The following is a 20,777-nucleotide window of genomic DNA, read 5'->3' as shown; positions in this document are numbered from 1 at the left end:
CTTTAGGAAACCTGAGATCCCCTTTAATGAAAATAAGATATGAAGCCTGCATCGAGCCCTCAAACATTATTGGAGTGCAATGCTTCTAAAACGTTTTCCCACTAAAATCTATCAATACATGTCAGGGTACCAGAGAACAATTATAATGATTAGCAGCGTGAGGCAGTTACAAAACACTCAGTCATTTGGGTAGAGGCAGGAGGTCAAACACTTTGGGAAATATACACTCGGGTTAATGTTGCACTGGATTCAGGGATCCCACAAAGCTCAATGGTAGTAATTACCCTCTCCAAGGCTGTGATTCCCAGTCTCAGGGTGTAAGGTCCTGGTGGGCAGGGAATGTGTCTGTGTTTCGTTCTATTGTACTCTCCCAACTGCTTAATACAGTGCTTTGCACACAGTAAGCTGTCAATAAATATGACGGAATCAATCAATTTGGTCAGGGTCACCGTGGATAAGATTTGTCAAGTAAGCCCAAATTCTCAATGTACCAAACTGTGCTGCAATTTGTGAGTTGGACAGGAAGATGAAGAAGAGCCCTGAGGGTGTGGTTTCTCCCAAGGAAAATGGGTCTTTCATGCATGCCCACAAATGTTTTCTTTCAACCCAAGCTCCTCATGGGCAGGGGACAAGCTATTTCTTTGTCTTATACTTCCCCAGCACCTAAGGCAGTGCACCGCACCAAGTGGACACTCAATTAATAATGATAACAAATTAGTCACCTCTTTCCTAAAACAACATTGGGTGACTTGAGCCATGGAAAGAGCACGGGCCTGGGAATCAGAGGACCTGGGTTCGGCTCGGCTGCTTGCCTGCTGTGTGAACTTGGACTAGTCACTTAACTTCTCTGTGCCTCAGTTACCTCATCTGTAACATGGGGATTAAGGCTCTGAGCCCTATGTGGGACAGGGACTATGTCCAGCATGATTCTCTTGTATCTACCCCTGTGCTTGGTACAGTGACGAACACAGTAAGCGCTTTCCAAATACCACAACTACTAAGGACTAAGACACTTGGATGCATTTGCTATGTACTAGAGGGCTACCCAGCAACTCACTCACCAGAACCAGGTGGAAACGGGACTGGCAGGCATGAGAGGCTATTAATAATAATAATAATAATAATAATAATAATTACTGTATTTGTTAAGTGCTTGCTCGGTGCCAAGCACTGGGGTGGATACCAGCAAATCGGATTGGGCAGAGTCCCTGTCCCCCGTGGGGCTCACAGTCTCAATTCCCTTTTTACAGGTGAGGTAACTGAGGCACAGAGAAGTGAAGTGACTTACCCAACGTCACACAGCAGAAAAGTGGCAGAGCCGGGATTAGAACCGTGACCTTTTGACTCCCAGGCTCAGGCTCTAGCCAGTATGGCATGCTGCTTCACCATGGTACAAACTTTCAGTGGTACAAATGCCACCAGCATTAAAAACGATTCCTCCTAACGGATTCTCAGTCCTGAAGTCACAGAGACTGGATTGGTGCTTCTACATCTTTTACATCTGGAGACCGCATAACTTTAACAGAAATCCCACTGCCACTACGAGATCAATGGCCAAATCATTGCTTTTAGATGGGATACCAGGAGGTCAGTTTAAAATATATTCACATGAATTTCTCTACCATGCCTGTCTCCACAGGCCACAATCTAGCCCGAAAGAACCCATAGGTGTAAGGCTTTGGTTCCTGGGGAAAAAAAGAGCCATGCTGAGGGCTGGGTTACTTCATTCAACCCCACATCCACAGAAGTCTTATAGTTCCCACATGTTGATTTGTTGAGTGGTAGAACACCAGGTTCCAAAATCTGGAATCGCTTTCAAACAAACACTTTTCAGGAAAAAAAAAGTGACAACTGTTGTGTTATTGCCCCAGTTGCAATACATGGCCATAATCTTCTAACACAATTTATTGTTCTAGTTCTGCAGCTCCCTCCTAACGGGGTTTTCAGCCTTATCCCCTCTTCTCCCCCATCTCGTGCAGCTTTCTGACCCAGGACTGAGTAAAAACAATCAGTCAATCAATGGCATTTACTGAGCACTTACAAAGTGGTGATTCCACAGTGATCAAATTAACCCAGAGCTTAGTCTCACCCTCGGCCATCCAGAAAGTCAAAGACCAACTGGAAACTTAGTTTGGGGGATTGGATGCCTCAACCACGGGTTCACTCCATATTTATGATTTTTTTCCTTGATCCTCACTCTGTTGATTGGGATATGTGCTTAAATGCCCATGCTCTGGTCCGGCAGGCAATTCCGCATTTGCCACAGTGCAAGAGACCCACACGCTCATCTCTCCCAGCCCTCTCTCTCGCCTTTTAAGTTAGAAAAATGGCCAGCAGAGTAGTGTGGCCTAGTGGAAAGAGAGACACTTTGGAGTCAGAAAACCTGGCTTCCAATCCCAGCTCTGCCATCTGCCTGCTTTGTGACTTTGGGCAAGACACTTTGGTTCCCTGGGCCTCAGTTTCCTCATCTGTAAAATGGGAATGCAATACTTACTTAGTCTGAGCCCCATGTGGGACAGGGACTTGGCTCCAACCCGATTAACCTGTATCCCAGAGCTTGGCACACAACAGTGTATAATCAATCAATCAATCGTATTTATTGAATGCTTACTGGGTGCAGAGCACTGTACTAAGCGCTCGGGAAGTACAAGTTGGCAACATATAGAGACAGTACCTACCCAACAGTGGGCTCACAGTCTAAAAATGAATTAAGGGATGAATAAAGGGAGGAAGGGTGGTGCAGAAGGGAGTGAGAGAAGAAGAAAGGAGGGCTTAGTCAGGGAGGAGATGGGCCTTCAAAATGACATGTTCTCTGCCCAGATGGGTATGAAAATACTTACTTTAACGAAGACAATGAACCAGACTTGGGCTCTTTCAAATAAGAAGGAATAAGAGCCCCCCTAGACCTGCTCCGAAAGGGCCTAGCCAAGGGGAAGGATCATTTTGTTGAAGGGAAGTCATTCATCATTGTACTTTAGAAACTGCACCGTCAGACTCGATAAATGAAACAGTCCGTTGATAGAACTCCAACCACTGAAGCATGGCTTCAATACAGAATGCTTAATTAGGTGTACTGGGTTAACCCATACTGGGGAAAATGTCTTGTGTTTCACAGGTTGGGAAATGAAATCTGGGAAAAGACAAACCCTCACGTAACTGGAATACAGCCCTGGATCTCAACACCGATCTGAATTTCCAAAGTCAGTCAGTCCATCATGTTTGTTGAGCGCTACTGTGTGCAAACCACTGTACTAAGCGCTTGGGAGAGTATGACATGACAATAAACAAATAGATTCCTTGCCCATAATGAGCTTACAGGCAGTTTCGACTCCCTTGACAAACTGAACTTTTGTTCAATAACACCTAGTGTTCCTTGAGTCACAGCCCCTTGAAAGATGCCCTATGCAAATAAGAGGCTCAGAATTATACATCATTCCTTTTTAAAATGATCGTTTGACTACATTGCAGCATGATATTGCTTATGAAATAGTTCATCACTGCATAAAGAGACTTTTCTTCCTATGACATCCCAGAGCTAGTGACTTCAAGGAATATTTTGTCTTGCCATGCTAATGTGGGCCATATGGTTTAAATCCTAATGTCATAAATTAGCAGTGATTATGTGCATCGTTATTGTAAGTGGGGTTTTACAAATATCTTGATCAATTTTCACGGTATAATTCCAAGGCACACCCATAATCCTCTAATTTTCTAACAAAACAATTTTTTAAAGAGGCGCTTCCCTTGCTGAATAAAGCTGCAGACTAGAAAGATAAACTGAAACCAAAATAAATTGTTCTATTGCCCGCTTCATACAATTCTCTACATAAGTAGAAAGGCATTTTTAGGTTCATTCATTCATTCATTCATTCAGTTGTATTTATTGAGTGCTTACTGTGTGCAGAGCACTGTACAAAGCATTTGGAAAGTACAATTCAGCAACAGATAGAGACAATCCCTACCCAACAATGGGCTCACAGCCTAGAAGGGGGAGACAGACAACAAAACAAAACAAGTAGACAGGCAAGATATCACAAACATTGTAGCCAAATACCCATGCAATATGTAGTACAAGTTTTATTCAATAACCATGGAATGAGTCATTTAAGGCATGAATAGAGATGGAATAAATAGGTTCCATTTGCCACCTTAATGAACTTTTCTAAGTGTTTATTCTAGAAAGCACAATCTAATAACTCTACAATCATCTTCGCTATTTAGCGGCTCCAAGGCCATTAATATCCTGTGACACCAAGGTCAAAGTTCAAATCCCAGACATTATTGCAAATCTTGGGCAAATTACTTTTTCCAAGACATATGGTGCAACCTTCATATCCTAATCATCTCAGAGGGTTTCAGGGCCAACCGATACTTCAAACTGTCTAAATTATATTGAAAATATTTGATTTCATATCAAGATCTCTTTCCAAGTGAGAGGAGAGTAATATTGTACGAGTATCAGTATTGAATTATGAAAAAAATAAAACAATTGTCTGGTCTGCAAGGGCATAAGCAATATTCATTTAGGGGAAATGAAACAACAACCTTTCAAAGCCCACGGCCTAGGGTACAAATGGAATCAGCCTCATTTTCACCTAGCACCTTTTGTCACAATGGGTGTTTTTTTGTGTTGTTGTTGTTCTTTTTGCTAAGGGCTTAGTACGTGCTCTGCATAGAGGAAACGCTCAATAAATACCATCGATTGATCTCACCCAGGGAGGCTAGGTCATTGATACTGGTTAAACCATTGTGGTCAGGATGGACTGTGACCACAAGGAAATACATTAATTAGAATCTGAATGTGACAATATTCTGTAGTTGGGAAAAATGGCAGGAATGTGCAAATTTATGTACAGTACAGTTCATGTACCACTATTAGTAGTGATAACACTACTTATTGAGGATTGGCGATGCATTAAGCAATGTACTAAGGGCAAGGTTTGGTACAAGAGAACAGATTAGATTCAGGCCGTTCCATAGTCTAAGAGTTAGGGAGAGCCATTATTTTCTCCCATTTCACAGATGAGGGCATGAGAATGCAGATATTTGGTGACTGGCCTAAGATTGCACAGTAAACCAGGGACAAAGCTTGGGCTAGAACACAGGTCTTCCTGACTCTCAGGCTATGGTCTTTCCACTGCACCACCCTGCCTTCTGATTATGAATACCATACTCATGAGCTATGGTGAAAGCGTGTGGCACACAAAAGACCCTTCGCCAATTCAACTTTCCTTTCCTGCCTGAAAATGGACAGAATCTAGTGTCAAGTATAAGGCATTGTATCTTTAGGGGCACACTAAAAGTGCAATGGTTTTCAAACATAAGACCTCTGTTTTCCCACCTGCAAACCTCAGTTGAACAGAAATTTCCCCTTTCACACTGGAATTATAGTATGTCAACATGCCACATCCAGAAAACATCCTGGACTCTGGAATGGGGTTTAAGGAGAAGCCAAAATGCAGCTCATCTACACCCTGCCCTTTAAGCAGCTTTGCTGTCTAACGTACTTGATTCTTGTTTATTTATTGATATGATAAAAGCACGTGAGTGGCTCTATTTCTGGCAGACAAGACAGAATTGGCAGAAGGTGCAAGAAATATCCATTGAAATTAAATGTGTGAAGCCAAAGGAATTCTTCCCTTGTTCCTTTCCTCCACTGGGCCCTCCAGCTGAGAAACTCCCACTTAGCTTTCCCTTTATCAAGCAAAAACTTGAGTAAATAAGCGAATGTTTCTCCACCTCCCAAATGTACAGCCTGAACTTGGTTCGATCAACAGGAAGGCAGGAAAGGGCTCAAAACGGAGAATGCCTTGCTTTGCCTCCAAAGGACAAGCCTTTGAATCCTGGTTTCAATCCAGATGGATGGATTGATTGATAGATGGATAGAGCTTCGTAATCGACTGATGAGAGTGACTGCTCTGAACGCAACGAGAAGGGAAGTCTTTGCCTTTTACTCAACCTGTCTTGCTAAGCTAAGCAGACTTTATCTGGCCCCATGACCTTAGTCACTCTATGGGTGGTGAGAGGAAAATGGATATTGCTCTAGAAAAAAAAAAGGAGGCTTCCCTTAATAGTCCAAAAGACGTAGTGCTACTCGTAAAATTAAGGCAGGGCCATGAGCATTGTTATTTGTGAGACTGACCATTGGCCCATCCAGCCTAAAATGTTGTCTCCTCAATGGTGGCAGGGTTTTAGGAGAGACAATATGGTGGCTGCCCTCCAAGACATCCATCCTAATGTGGGGGTGGTTTATGGCACAAGCCTAACCTTTGAACATCCTTCCTTTCCCCTCTTGTACTTCACTGTGGACCTTTCATCCTTTAATTTACTCCAATCCTTCTGGAACCTGCTGAAATTTTTAGCCCACAAAACTTCCTACGGTAACCAAGTCCATATGCCTAACACCCTCCTGTGAAGTGAGGGAACATAACTCAACATTTAGGTCTGGGTGGGGCAAGTGGGTTTTACTGAAGACAATTTTTTTTGCTTATGAAAATCCAATAATTTCAATCCTGAGAGCAACCCTGCGTGGGCCAGCCTATTGCAAACACCTAGCTTAAATCAACTGCAATGGTATCATACAAACAAAATCAATGGTTTTGTGCTCTGAATTCTACCTCCAGGCTCAATCCAGAGACACTGGCATCAGCCTATCTGCCTGATGGCTATTTCGGCTATTTCTCCCCAGTGCAATTGTGAAGTCCTCGAAGGCGGGGGGGGGGGGGTGATGGAGGGAGAGGTTGGGTCACAACATTTCTATGGTAGGTTCCCCAGGCACCCAATACATGCTCTCCCCAAAGTAGGGGCTCAATAAATGATGTTGAAATGAAGTGACTTTATACAAAATAAGAAGAATAGGAAGAATTGTGGCTTTTGTTAAGTGCTTACTATGTGCCAAGTACTGTAAAGAACTGTAGAGAAGCAGCATGCTCAGCGGAACGAACACAGGCTTTGGAGTCTGGTCATGGCTTCAAATCCCGGCTCCGCCAATTGTCAGCTGTGTGACTTTGGGCAAGTTACTTAACTTCTCTGTGCCTCAGTTACCTCATCTGTAAAATGGAGATTGACTGTGAGCCCCCCGTGGGACAACCTGATCGCCCTGTAACCTCCCCAGCACTTAGAACAGTGTTTTGCACATAGTAAGCACTTAATAAATGCTATTATTATTATTATTATTATTATTATTATTATTACAATTATTACTGTACTAAGCACCAGGGTGGATACAAGAAAATCAGGTTAGGCATAATCACTGTCCCTCATTGGACTCACAGTCTGGTCATATCCCTCACCCAGATGTCAACAAGAATGATCTTGCCATGGCTATAGGAGAATGAGGGGACATCACGTGACTTCCACTCATTCACTCATTCAATCACATTTATTGAGCAATTACTGTGGGCGAAGCACTGTACTAAGCATTTGGGAAAGCACAACATATCAATAAACGGACACACTCCCTGCCCACAGTGAGCTTACAGTCTCCCTGAGTAGCAGTTCTCAATCTCACACACTCACCAGCCAATAGGGAGGAAACAATGAGGTGAAATTCAATGTCAAACCTTAGGGACCAAAACAAAAAAAAGACCCCAAAAACTGAAACAAGCATTTTACATCTGTGAGTTGATTGCAATGTTTTTCAAGTTACAAGGAAGGCTTGCTCCTCAGTAATATTGAAAAGTTCTCAGTTTCATGTGCAGAGTGCTAGGTAATTAGTGACATTACTGAATCCATAGCTCAAAGCATTACCCAGGGAACTCAATCTAACAGTGAACTTTCAATTGAGTATTTACAATAAGTTCTCTGGGTAATGCTAATGAGTTATAGATGTGTTAAAGGTGAGGAGCGATGCAATCGGTGTACTAGACTAGGGTGAGAGAGGGAACGGCAGCTTGCTTGAAGGGACAAGCAACTTTGTGTGTTGCAACAGAAGGCATCGGGGCGACAGAATAATACAACATAGTTTCCAAAATCTGCTCCTAATACTAACAGTGGATTCTCAAAAACGGGTGGGAAAACTGGCTGGCAGGAGAAACTTGTGCACAAGTCTTGGCATGATTTCTCCTGAATGAACGGAAAAGCTTCAAGTCTATTTATAAAATTTTATGAGCACATTCAAGACATTAATAATGACCTCAGATTTGGAAAACTTGGATATCACTTTCAAATGCTTTGGGATATAAAAAACACCCCATTGATTATTCTATTACACATAATACTCTCTCTCCTTGATGATATATACATAGACATACATAAATATGAAATGAAGTTTCTGTTTCTTTATGAAATCTTTGCCTCTGCTCTCCAGGTACTTGGTAGGGGAAATAATAATCCTTTCCCGTTTTCATGTCCCAGTGAACTGGTTTTCTTCTCCTACACTTACCAGAAATTTAAGTCTACTTTACCTCAGTTCTGCGTTCTGGCTAATGTGCTCTTATGATATCCGCAAAATGAATTAGGCTGTTCAGACGGTCTCTAAGTTTATATACCTTTCTTGGTCTGTCCTCTGGTCCCAGTTACTTTTCACTTCATAATTACTTTCATGACACAGAGAACTTCATACATACACATACGCACACACACGCTTTTTTTTTTTAAATAATTACAGTGGATAATCACATTCTTCCATTGACTGTGGCATTAATCTTACCCAGTTTTTCAATAATGTTTTCCATTTCTGTCATTCTTCTCTCATCTAGGGAAAAGACTGTATTCCACAGATTCTTCTAATTTTGTTCCCATATAATAATTGGAATCTAGCATATCCATTTTGCGGGGTGGGGTGGGGATAGAGGGGCTTGGCATTTCCTTATTATTTCTTGCCTTGTTTTGCTCAGCAAGAAGAGACCCATTAAGCTTCTTGAGGACAGTGGTGCCTATCTGCTAACTCTACTGTACTTTCCCAAGTGCACAGGACTGTACTCTGCGTGCAGTAGATAGCACTAGAAAAATATTGCTGACCGATTGACGGTGTTATTCCCAAGGGTTTCGAAAAGCACGCTGCACACAGCAGGTATGAGAAGCGGCATGGCCTAGTGTTACAATCGCAGGCATGGGAATCAGAGGACTTGGGTTGTGTGACCTTGGGAAAGTCACTTAACTTCCCAGAACCTCAGTTTCCTCATCTATAAAATGGGAATTCAATACCTGTCCCCTATCCTAGACTGTGAGTCCCATGTGGGACAAGGACTGTGTCCAAAGAGATGAACATGTATCTACCGCAGTGCTTAGAACAGTGTTTGACACATAATAAGAGCTTAAAAAATACCATCATTATTTTTGTTATCACTCAACATATACTATTGATATCTTGAATTCCTGACAGAATAGAAGATCCACCTGATCGTTACATCAAATATAAATAACAATTAGTACCCGAAGGTCACTAATTGAGATCCTCTGGAGATATAGGTGAGAAAAATGAATCCCATCTCACAGCTAATGAAGCCAATGCAGAGAGAAGTCAAGAGTTATAATTCTCTTTGGGCTTTTCGTCCTTTTTCTTGCAGGATATAAGACATTATCACTTCATGGATATGAGCATATCTATGAACCCAGGTTGAAGCAGTTAATGGTGCTTTGGAAACCCATGCCCACTGACCTCCATTAGTCAGAAACACTATCTCAGGATGGCTTCTTGGAAAAAATGATGTTAGTGTGGGCTTTACTTGATAATGACTGTGGCACTTGGTAAAGGCTTACTATACGCCAAGCACTATACTAAGAACTGGTCAGATAATCCCTGACCACACAAGGGGCTCACAATATAAAAGGGAGAAGAGGAATTTAATTCCCATTTCCCTGATGTGAAAACTGAGGCACAGAGTAGTGAAATAACTTGCTCAAGTTCACACAACATGCATATGGCGGAGGTGCATGGAGGGATGAGAGGAGTTGTTCTATGTCAGGAAATTCCGACAGGAAAGTAGCAGGAGAAAGATATGGGAAGGAAAAGTTTGGTTAGAGCCAAGAGACTGATAAGAGGTGACAGAGGAAGACTAGCAGATAACTTTGTAACTGGAAACTTTGATTTTGTCCAGAACACTTGACACCAATGAAAGACCTAGGGGAGGCAACTGTGTCATTAAGACGTTGTAATGACAGGTGAGAGGGATTTCCATGACAAGTATCTGGAGGGCAGAATCCCAAACTAGAAGACACAGGGCCATTCCACCTCTCCAGTGCATTTCTGCAATTGTTCCTGTTATCAATCACCATCCAAGGCTAAGGATTGGGAATCTAGCTGGGAGTCTAGCTCCAAAAACCCTAGGGATCATTGGCCTATGGAGTTGGCCCCTGTATCTTGATGATAGAAGTGGTAAGAATTTATTAAGAACCTACTATGGCCAAAGCATTGAATTAAGCATTGGGGAATAAAAAATATTTGAACAGAATTAAGCGCAGGGATAGGGGATACGTGTGCAGCTTCTGTTGAATTTCCCTAGTGTCTAGTACTCAGAAGGCACTCAATAAATACCCCCGACTGAGTCTCTCATTTCACCAAACTATTCTCTAACACTTCTTGCTTTCCAGGCCCCAATTCCCTTTGAGCATTTTGCCCCGTTTGAACTTTTCTCCTTTGCTTTGACTGGTCTGCTAATGCTTGTCTTCTTTCGATTTCTTTTCACTGTCGACCTTCTCACAATGGCCATCCGTGCAGTCATGTTGCCAACACCGTCATCCCTGGATATTTGGATATTTCCCCAAGCTACTGAGAGAAAATCAAATCACTCTTCAGTCAGTGAACACTGATAGAGTGCACGTGCCTCCTGTAGACTCTAAGCTCCTTGTGGGTATGGATCATGTCTTCCAACAACTCTGTGACCTTCTGCAAATCACTTCACTTCTCTGTGCCTCAACTACTTCATCCATAAAACGGGGATTAAGACTGTGAGCCCCCTGTGGAATAGGAACTCTGTCTAACCCAATTACCCTGTATCTACCCCACTGCTTAGTACAGTGCCTGGCACACAGTAAGTCTCTATACTGTAAGCTTGTTGTGGGCAGGGAATGTATCTTTATTGCTATATTGTACTCTCCCAAGTGTTTAGTACAGTGCTCTGCACACACTAACGACTCAAGAAATATGACAATGAATGAAAAGTGCTTAACAAATACCACAATTATCATTATAATAATTATTATTGATACATATCATTGATTGACTAGCCCTGCAGCACTGAGTGACAGCATATTAACATTAAGCCAGCTTCCTGGCATAAGCACTGATGGTCCTTTGAACCTGAACAGGGGGCTAGTTTTGAGTGGATAGCTTTTTCAGTGCCAAGGTGCCCACCTTCCCCGCCGACACTGTGGCTTTCTTACCTTTCCTTCCTTGGTCGCGCGCGGTTCCTGACCAGACCACATCTCTAAGGAAAGTTCAGCCACCTGCATTCTGTCCCTGATTATCCCCCTCAGAATGTCAGCTTCCTATCCTTTTCTTTCCCTCTCCCCTCTCCCAACTTCCTCCACCCTCACTTAACTCCTTGCTTGATGATGGGGCTTGGTGGATGAGGACTCAGGGCATAATCCTGCTTTGGGCTCTGGAAGTTGACAACGAGTTAGGTGAGACGGGATTCCTTACTTCAAGGTAAGTCAAGTGGTGACTGCTCTGCTTTGATTGAAAATGTGGGGGCCTACTTCTTGGGTGCTTTGGGGTGAGGGAGGGAAGGAATATATGAGAGAGAGAGAGAGAGAGAGAGAGAGAGAGAGAGTGAGTGTGTGTGTGTGTAAATGCTCGTGTTCCATTTGCTCTACTCTGGAGCTGCGAGCAATAAATGGAGTTTACCCATCTGGAGTGAAGCTTGTAAAAATAATGAGTACAACATACCTTCTAAACGTTTCCAAATGGTTTACACTACCTTAGGAAAACTGAAGTTTGGGCATGGTTCATTTTTCCAGAATTTGGTGAAACATTCTTTCATGACACATTCTCAATCTGTTTTCCCAGTGAAAGCTAATATAGCCAGGGGACAGAGAACGAAGCCTTCTCTGGTCAGAAACACTTAGGCTCTGCTTATTAAGCTCTATAGGCTGTTCCTAGACAGCTACCCAGCCAGGGTTAATTGGAATGCTCAACAGGAGGATGATAGTAATTGTACGTATTGGGCGCCTGCTGAGTGGAGCAAACTGTACTAAGCATCTGGGCAGTACAACAGAAGGACGAGGCACATTCCCTGCTCATAACCAGTGAGAAGTCAAACGGGCTTGAGGCCATTGGTGGATTTCTGAATCATGCTATCTTGGTCACTGAATAATAGCAATAGTAATTGTACAATTGTACCAGCATTGTACTAAACACTGGGGTAGATACAGCATTGGGGTAGAGAAGCAGCATGGCTTAGTGGAAAGAGCACAGGTTTGGGAGTCAGAGGACATGTGTTCTAATCCCAGCTCCCCCGTCACTTAACTCCTCTGTGCCTCAGTTACCTCATCTGTAAAATGGGCATTAAAAGTGTGAGCCCCACATGGGACAACCTGATTACTTCGTATCTACCCCAGTGCTTAGAACAGTGCTTGGCACATAGTAAGCACTTAAGAAATACCATCATTATGAGATACAAGGTAATCCAGTCAGACCCAATCCCTGTCCCACAGCAAGAACAAATACTGAATCCCCACTTTGTAGATGAGGAAACTGAAGCACAGAGAAGTTGAGGGACTTGCCGAACGTCACACAGCTGGCAAGTGCTGGAGCCGAGTTTACAACTCAGTTCTAACTGAAGTCTACCACAAGCCACCAGGAGAAAACCAAGGAGTTACAGGAGCCCACAAATATGACAGACTGCTAATGAAATCATAGCTAAGGAGCGAGCAGAAAGAGATGCTGTTCTGGGGAGCATTTTTATCTACATGCCATTGACCTTATCCCTCACCCTCACACCTAGAACCAGGAACACTGTATACAAAGTATAAATATTTATTCAATCCTTATGCGATTTTGTCTTCAGGGGAATTCTCCCCTTGCTTGTCTCAATGCTGTCTTCAGTAGCTGTACATGTGTGGGTTGATGCTCTATTTTTTAGAACACAAAACATGAGGCCGAACATAGTGTCTGTTCAATTTGTTCTGCAACTGGCTTCCTGGCTATTTAATGTATGCCTTGGAGGGAGAGGAGAGTGAAAATTTGGGGGAAAAAATTAAAGACAACTCTTTGGAAGCCAAGGTATTATCTAAAAACATTAAAGCAAAAATTAAAGAACCTAATACCTCATAGGGTTGTTAAAAGCTTGGGTTATGCCTCCTCTCTCTTTTTTTTAAGGTATTTGTTAAGCGCTTACTAATGAGCTAGAAACTGTACTAAGCTAATCAGGTTGGACACAGTCCATGTCCTTCATGGGGCTCACAGTCTTAAATCCCCCTTTTACAGATGAAGTAACAGAGGTGCAGAGAAGTGACTTGCCCAACATCACACAGCACACAAGCAGCAGAGCCAGGAGCTGTGAAAACCTTTAACTTTTAGACAGAAAACACCTTCAGCAAATTTAAAGTCAATTATCACACTAGGATAAAGACATGTGCTTCTCTTCTCTTCCATACTCTCCTACCTCAGTTCAGCACTTCCAGTCAATTTGGATCCAACCAGGACTAACCTGAGAGCCATTTGGACAGATTTTTTTTAAAAAAAGAATCTCCCTGGATGAACCTTTGAGGTGGTGGATTATAAACAGGAACTGTTTTATAGCATGGATGGACTTAGGTCCTTTCTGCTTAAAAGACTTTTGCTGGGGAAGGGAATCCAGAGAGGCTATGTGGCTGGGTGTTAGCATTGGAGGTAACAGTTGGAAATAGTTTTGTACCAATATCCCAATATCCTGCCGAGAGGAATGATGCCTGGCTAGTGTTCCCTCTCACATGTGACATTAGAAGCAGTCTTTCCTAGTGGAAGGAGTACAAGTTTGTAAATCAGTGGCTCTGGATTCTAATCCTGGTTCCATCATTCCCCTGCTGTGTGACCTTGGGCAAGCCGCTTAACTTCTCTGTACCTCGGTGTCCTCATCAGTAAGCTGGGAGAGAGTATAACACTTGTTCTCCTTCCTACTAACACTGTGATCTCCCTGTGGGGCAGTAACTGCGTCCATCCTAATTGTCTTGTATCTATATAGTGCTTGGCACATACTACGTGATTAGTATTATTGTTATTGTATTTGTTAAGTACTTACTATGTGCCAGGCACTGTACTGGGTGCCGGGGTGGATACAAGTAATCGGGTTGGACACAGTCCCTGTCCCACGTGGGGCTCATAGTCTCAACTGGGGCTCAGAGTCCGGAAGGGGAGGAGAAAAGGTTGATCCTTGCTATCGTATCCCATTGCCATCCCCTTCTCCCATGGGTTTCCAAGTTATCTCACTCCTTTCACACCTCCTCCTCTGTCTTCTTAAAAATGGGAAGACAAGAAGAAGGCAGTTGTCAGAGTGATGAGATTCACCGATTATTTGGGTAATTGTGACCACGGCTTTGGATGAGCTGCCAACCTTTGCTTTGGACACAGCTCATTACTAATTCATGAGGGAACGAGGAGAGAAGAACAGCCAGAACCGATTTAGTTCCAATGCGGTATTGTCTTCGGATCACCCAGTGGAGTGTCGGTTGCCTTTCTCCCTTCCAGGAGAATGATTGTAGCTGACACGGGGATTCAAAACGTTACTCCAGGAAACTGACAAAATCCTAGCCTTTGACCGCTACGCCCACAACCCTAAGCCCATTTCTCAAGCTGACGGCACAGCCCACTGATGGGAAGCTTTAGCAGAGCTTACCTTCACCTCTCAATGATCTACCTTAATGACAGGCAGCCGTAGCTTGAATAAATAATGGCCGGGCCTAACCTCTAGTCTGTTTCTCAACCGAGGGCTCCCACCTCCTACCCAACAACACCTTTTCCCAGTGGTTCCGGCGATGAGTAAAAATTACTGTTGTGAATTATTCCTTCCTTCTTCTTCCTGCTCAGCCCTTCCTCTGGAGGGAGAGCTTAGGAACGGGAAAGCTCAGAGTACACAAAGAGCAAGGCCACCCACTGGGTATGATGAAACGAGTTGACTGTACTCAAATGCTCTGTCTAGCTAATCACAAAATAGCTGGGAAGAGCCATACCCTTAAACACCCGTAGCACCTTTCTTTCTCAGCCAGTTCAATCGTATCAGCTCAGTAATGTTGAGCAACCCCAACATATTCGGTAGTAAGTGTATTTCTTGAATGCCTACTGGGTGTAATGCACCCTACTAAGCAATGGGGAAGTTATAACAGAAAAAAAAGAGACATTTCCTGACAGCATAGAACATATAGTCTAGTAAGGGAGAAAAATATTTACTAATGGAGCAATGAGAAAAAGTGATCAAATGTATAATAAAACAGTGTGTGTGTGTGTGTGTGTGTGTGTGTGTGTGTGTGTGTCCGTCCACGCAGAAGATGGGAATAAATAAGTATTAAGAGCTATCCTTTATGATAAGTAAAAGTGGAAAAAAGGAGAGGGGAGGATAAATAAAGTCGAAGGAAATAGAAGACAACAATGGAAGGAGAGATTGGGGCAAAGTCCTGGAGGAAGGAATAAAATAAGCCCGAGAAGAGGTAGATTTTAGTTTTCTGAATTGTATTTCATGTCTCACTGTTCCTTCATTTTATAGTATTTCCCTGGCAGAAATCCCACATCTCTGGGTCTCGAGAAAGGAGGTGGTAGAATAATGTTGCTTTGGGGATTTGAGATTTATTTCTTTGTGCAGTTAGTATTGGGCAGATTTCTTTTTCCTAAAATTACATGTCACTATCATGTTCGAAATACACATCTAAATGGGTCTGAAGGCGACATTCCAGGACTAACAACTGCTCTTATGAAGAGTAAGAGCTAAATGCAAACTGACTAAATGTGAAGTCTGAAAGGAATTATGGAAACGTACTGCTCTAGAGTCACTTCCTTCCCTCTTCTTTCTTGGCAGTAACCTAGGTACAGTAAGCTGCCTCCAAGCCATCTGTGGAATGAACTGGCTACTAGAATGAAAAGGAACATTCAGGATGGTTGCCCTCAATCAACCATTGGTATTTATTGGGCGCCTGTTGTGTACAGAGCACTGTACTAAGCACTTGGGAGAGTACAACACAATAGAGTTGGAAGACATGTTCCCTGTCCATGTTGCCTTCCCCGATCAAGTCTTCTTTTCCCCAGCTCGCTCTCCCTTCTGCATCATCTCTGCACTTAGATCCGGGACCTGTAGACATTTGATATTTGCCCCCCATCCCACAACACTCATGTGCGTATCTTTAAATGGCATTTTATAAACTACTTATTTATTCATATCAATGTCTGTCTCTCCCTCTAGGACTGTACGCTCATTACGGGCAGGAAATGTGACTAATTCTGATGTACTGTACTCTCTCAAATGCTTAGTACAGTGCTCTGCACGTAGTAAGCACTCAAATAAATACCACTGATTGATCGATTAACAAGTTCTGCACCCTATTTTACTCCCTACATTTTGAGATTTTATAGAAAGATTGTCAGCTCATTAGGCCGAGAATGTCCCCAGGGCAGGAACTATGACATCTAGTTTTATTAGATCGATCGAAGCTCTTTGAGTGCTTGGCTCGCTGTGTGCAAAGCACTGTGCTAGGCACTTGAGAGAGTACAACAGAGTTGGTATACATAAATAATTCCAAGACACAATACAGTGCTCTACTCAGCAGCCTCTCAATAAACACAGAGGGTGATTATGATTGGTTTATGGCCTTACTGCTTAAAATGAAATTACAGCAACATAGATAGAAATCTCCATCCAGAAATGGTTGTTACTAAAGGAATTTGGCAGTTAATTCCCTGGAATTCCAGAAGCTTAGGAGTCAGTCTTCTTAGCCCAGAAGAAAAAATAAATCAAAAGGCTGAATGCGTGTGTTTTCAGATCCAGGATCCTAACGTTCAAAAGACAGAGAGGCCTGTATCCTGAAATGCCGTGGTTGAATAATTGATGCCTCGGTGGCTAGCCCTTTTTTCATGATTAATCCTGGTCACTCGCTGTCTTTTCTCTCCTGGGAAATTTAGCATCCCAAAGCCATGATGGGGGCATCCTATAACTCTTACTTCCTGGAAGATCGCTCCTTTACCTCTCTGAGGAAATCTTTTCTCAGCGCTTCTAGCTGTCAAAAGGAGGGTAACCCAAATTTGGGTTTAGCCCAAATGTAAATCCTCCATTCCTGCCCTGAGCTATGAAAAATCCAGGTAAAGTGTAAGTTAAGTTGATGTTTGCTTTGCCTTTGGGGGAAAAAAAATCTAGAGTCACTGGAAGTACTTGGAGTTTCTGTTTGACAAGCTACAATTTCAAGTATAGATGCAATACGAAATAAGTTTCTGGGCATATGCCTGTGACTCATTCCACCCAAGGCATTCGGAGGCTATGTTAACCTTAGGGCTAGCAGAAGGCCTTTAATGTAACAATTCCTTTAAACTCACTGGGTGTGTAGGGAAATAAGACTTTTCAGTTCTTTGGTTACATTCAAATAATGGGGCAAAAAATTGCCAAAAGCACATCTAGCACAAACATCTCCATTCACCCAGCTAATAGTAGAAGCATCAATACTAGAGGCTGGGCACTGAAAACCTGAACAGTACACTCCCAAAAACAGGCACTGCCTGCTGTTTATGGTTAGTGAAAGCCTTTTGCATTCATTTCTGTTTTTCCTCTATGTATTCTCCACTTTTCTCATGTGTTTGACTTGCTCTGGTGTGGATATAAGAAAGCTGGGCTGGACACAGTCCCTGTCCTATATGGGGTTCACAGTGTTAATGCCCATTTTACAGTTGAGGTACCTGAGGCCCAGAGAGGTTAAGTGACTTTCCCAAAATCACACAGCAGACATGTGGCAGAGCAGGGATTAATGCCCAGGTTCTTCTGACTCCGAGGCCTGGGCTATTATCCACTGGGCCACGCGGCTTCTCAAGGATGGTTACCATCTTTCTGGCCAATATAGGCTGTGGAGATGAGCTGTCTCTGAGGGGATTAGAATGGCCTGCTCATGGCTTCTTCTACTGCAGGCTCCTAGGAAGCAGATGGACTAAGAGCCTGATGAAACTAAAATTAGACCAAGACCTTCCACCTCTCTCCCAGATGCGCTGGGCAATGACAAGGCATCCCACAAACTCCAACAGGGAATGGAGGAGCAATCCATGAAATGCCACCTAAATAAATCAATGTGCTTCCATCAGAGCTTAATTTACTCTCACAAAGTGCGACTTTGGCCTTGGGGAGGCTCTGGCCTAATATATATCTTCGCACTCATAGATGCTTTTCATCTTCAAGGCACTTCACAAAGACTAAATAATTCATCTGTGAAGAGAGAGCTGTGATGTCAGCTTCACACCCCAGTTTTGCAGCTCCTGGGTTATTGAAGCTGATCAAGGTTCGGGGACAAAGTCAGGAAAATGGTGAATTCATCTCTACCTCAGGGATGTGGCTCAAGTGTTCTGTTGTTATAATCAGGAATCGTTCTGAAGTTTCAGCCTGGACCCAGTATCACTTGACATTTGGTTGGAGATTTCAGCACTGTCTAGTGGAAAAGGAACCACCTAGAAATCAAAACACCTGGTTCGTAATGTGATAATAATAATAATGGTGGTATTTCCCAAGCACTTACTTTGTGCCAGACACTGTACTAAACGCTGAGATCGATACAAGCAAATTAGGCTGGAGCCAGTCTCTGACCCACATGGGACTAACAGTTAATCTCCATTTGACTGATGTGGTAGATAAAACAACTTGCCCAAGGTCACACTGCAGGCAAGTAGCGGCACTGGGATTCAAACCCAGGCTCTCCTGCTCTATCCAGTAGGCCACACTGCTCGTCACCAGGCCATGCTGCTAAAAGTGGGTAAATCATGTCAGTAACCCGCTGTGGCTGGCTCTTTTCCACCTTCATACAAACACGAGCCCTGAAAATGGGTCATAGGTACAAGGACAATCAGTGGCACCAAGGCCCTCATTTAGAAGAGAACTTTAAAGTCAATTGGTGAGGAGTTTTTGTTAGATGCGGAGGGACATGGGAAGTCAGTGGAGAGAACAAAAAATGTATGCTGAGTGATGTTACACTATGGTGACTCGTACAGTAGTTTGTAGTGTAGGTTGGAGGGGAAGGGGCTGGAGGTTAGGAGCCCAGTGAGAAGGCAGATACAACTGTCTTGCTGTTTGTCACAGGGTGGTCGCTTTCTGGGTGGCAATCACTGGGGGTATTTGGGGACCATCCCTGAATAGTTCCCAGATGCATTTCCAAGCCCCAAACCCCAAAACCCATTACCCAGTGAAAGGAAGGCTTTGTGGCAGGTAGGCTGCCGCCTTCAATTTGTCTGGGCAACACCTGTTTGCTTTATCCATAATTTATTTTAATGTCTGTCTCCTCCTTTTTTTTTAAAAAAAGTGGTATTTTTAAAGTGATCACTAGATGGAAGGCCCTATATTAAGCCCTGGGGTAGACACAAACTAATCAGGCAGTCCGTCTTCAACGTGGAGCTCACAGTCTTAATCCCCATTTTACAAACGAGGAAACTGGGGCACAGATAAGTGAAGTGACTTGCCCAAGGTCTCACAGCGGACAAGTGGTGAAGCCAGAATTAGAACCCAGGCCCTCCTGACTCCCAAGCCAGTGCTCTATCCTTGTGAGCACGGACAATGTCTACCAACTTTGTTAAACCGTACTTTCCCAAGGCGCTTAGTTCAGTGCTCTGCACACAGGAAGTGCTCAATAAATACCATACTCCACTCTGCTGCCCTGTCTCCAATCTACCCTCCATTCTCTTTCCCAGTGTTGTATCAGGGCAGGTGGAGGATATAAGAAGAAGAGGAGGATCTTAAGAGAATTTACATTAACTCAACTTACATAAGCAGACAAGCTAAAAGGCTTGGCTAGTGTCTTAACCTCATATTTGGAGATTCCGGATCTCTAGGAGGAAACTCATAAATTTATTCCCCTCCAATAAATCTCTTCTCACCATCATGAAAAGAAAATCATGACAACATTACCACATACGGTGCTTTCCCCCCCGAGGACCTCAATTAATGCAATGTTGCATATAATTACTAGCATTGAACAATTATAATCCTGGGGAGCAGAGGTTTTATTCTTTGTTAAAGATGAATTAGATCTCTCCAAATAAGTTTACAGAAGGCAATCCAAAACATTTCCATTTGGTAAGGGGGTTGGTATCTTAATTAGTTTGCTATATGCAATGTCACATTTGTCTTCCAAGTCAAGGCCTTTGGCGTCTTGTAAGGGTGCTGGGGGAAGAACATAAACTAGCTCTTCTGTGTTAAACGGTCACTGCCTACAAGCAGGGTGATCTTGGATAAATCATTTCTCTATGCAGTGTGCCTGTTCCCACTTCTGCAAAATGGGAACAGGAGCGCAGGTCCCTCGCTTCTGCAAAGGGCAACCATACTTTTGTAGATATGGAGAGGGAGAAATTCTTTCCTCTTCCTCCCTCCCTCCCCTGTTCCCTAGGCCAGCCTGTGGCCTCCCCAGCCTGGCCAACCACTTCGTGTCCTCGTGAGAAGTGGAGTAGCTTGAGCGGCCGGCTACAGTCCCTGACTTGAGACGCGGGATGTCAATCAATCAATCGTATTTATTGAGCGCTTACTGTGTGCAGAGCACTGTACTAAGCGCTTGGGAAATACAAATTGGCAACATATAGAGACAGTCCCTACCCAACAGTGGGCTCACAGTCTAAAAGAGTATTTGTTAAGCACTTTCTATGTGCGAAGTACTGTTTTAAGCGCTGGGGGGATATGAGGTGATCAGGTTGTCCC

The sequence above is a fragment of the Tachyglossus aculeatus genome, chromosome 20 (assembly GCF_015852505.1).
Source record: "Tachyglossus aculeatus isolate mTacAcu1 chromosome 20, mTacAcu1.pri, whole genome shotgun sequence".
In the NCBI taxonomy this organism is placed as follows: Eukaryota; Metazoa; Chordata; class Mammalia; order Monotremata; family Tachyglossidae; genus Tachyglossus; species Tachyglossus aculeatus.
This window is presented reverse-complemented; position numbering follows the sequence as displayed.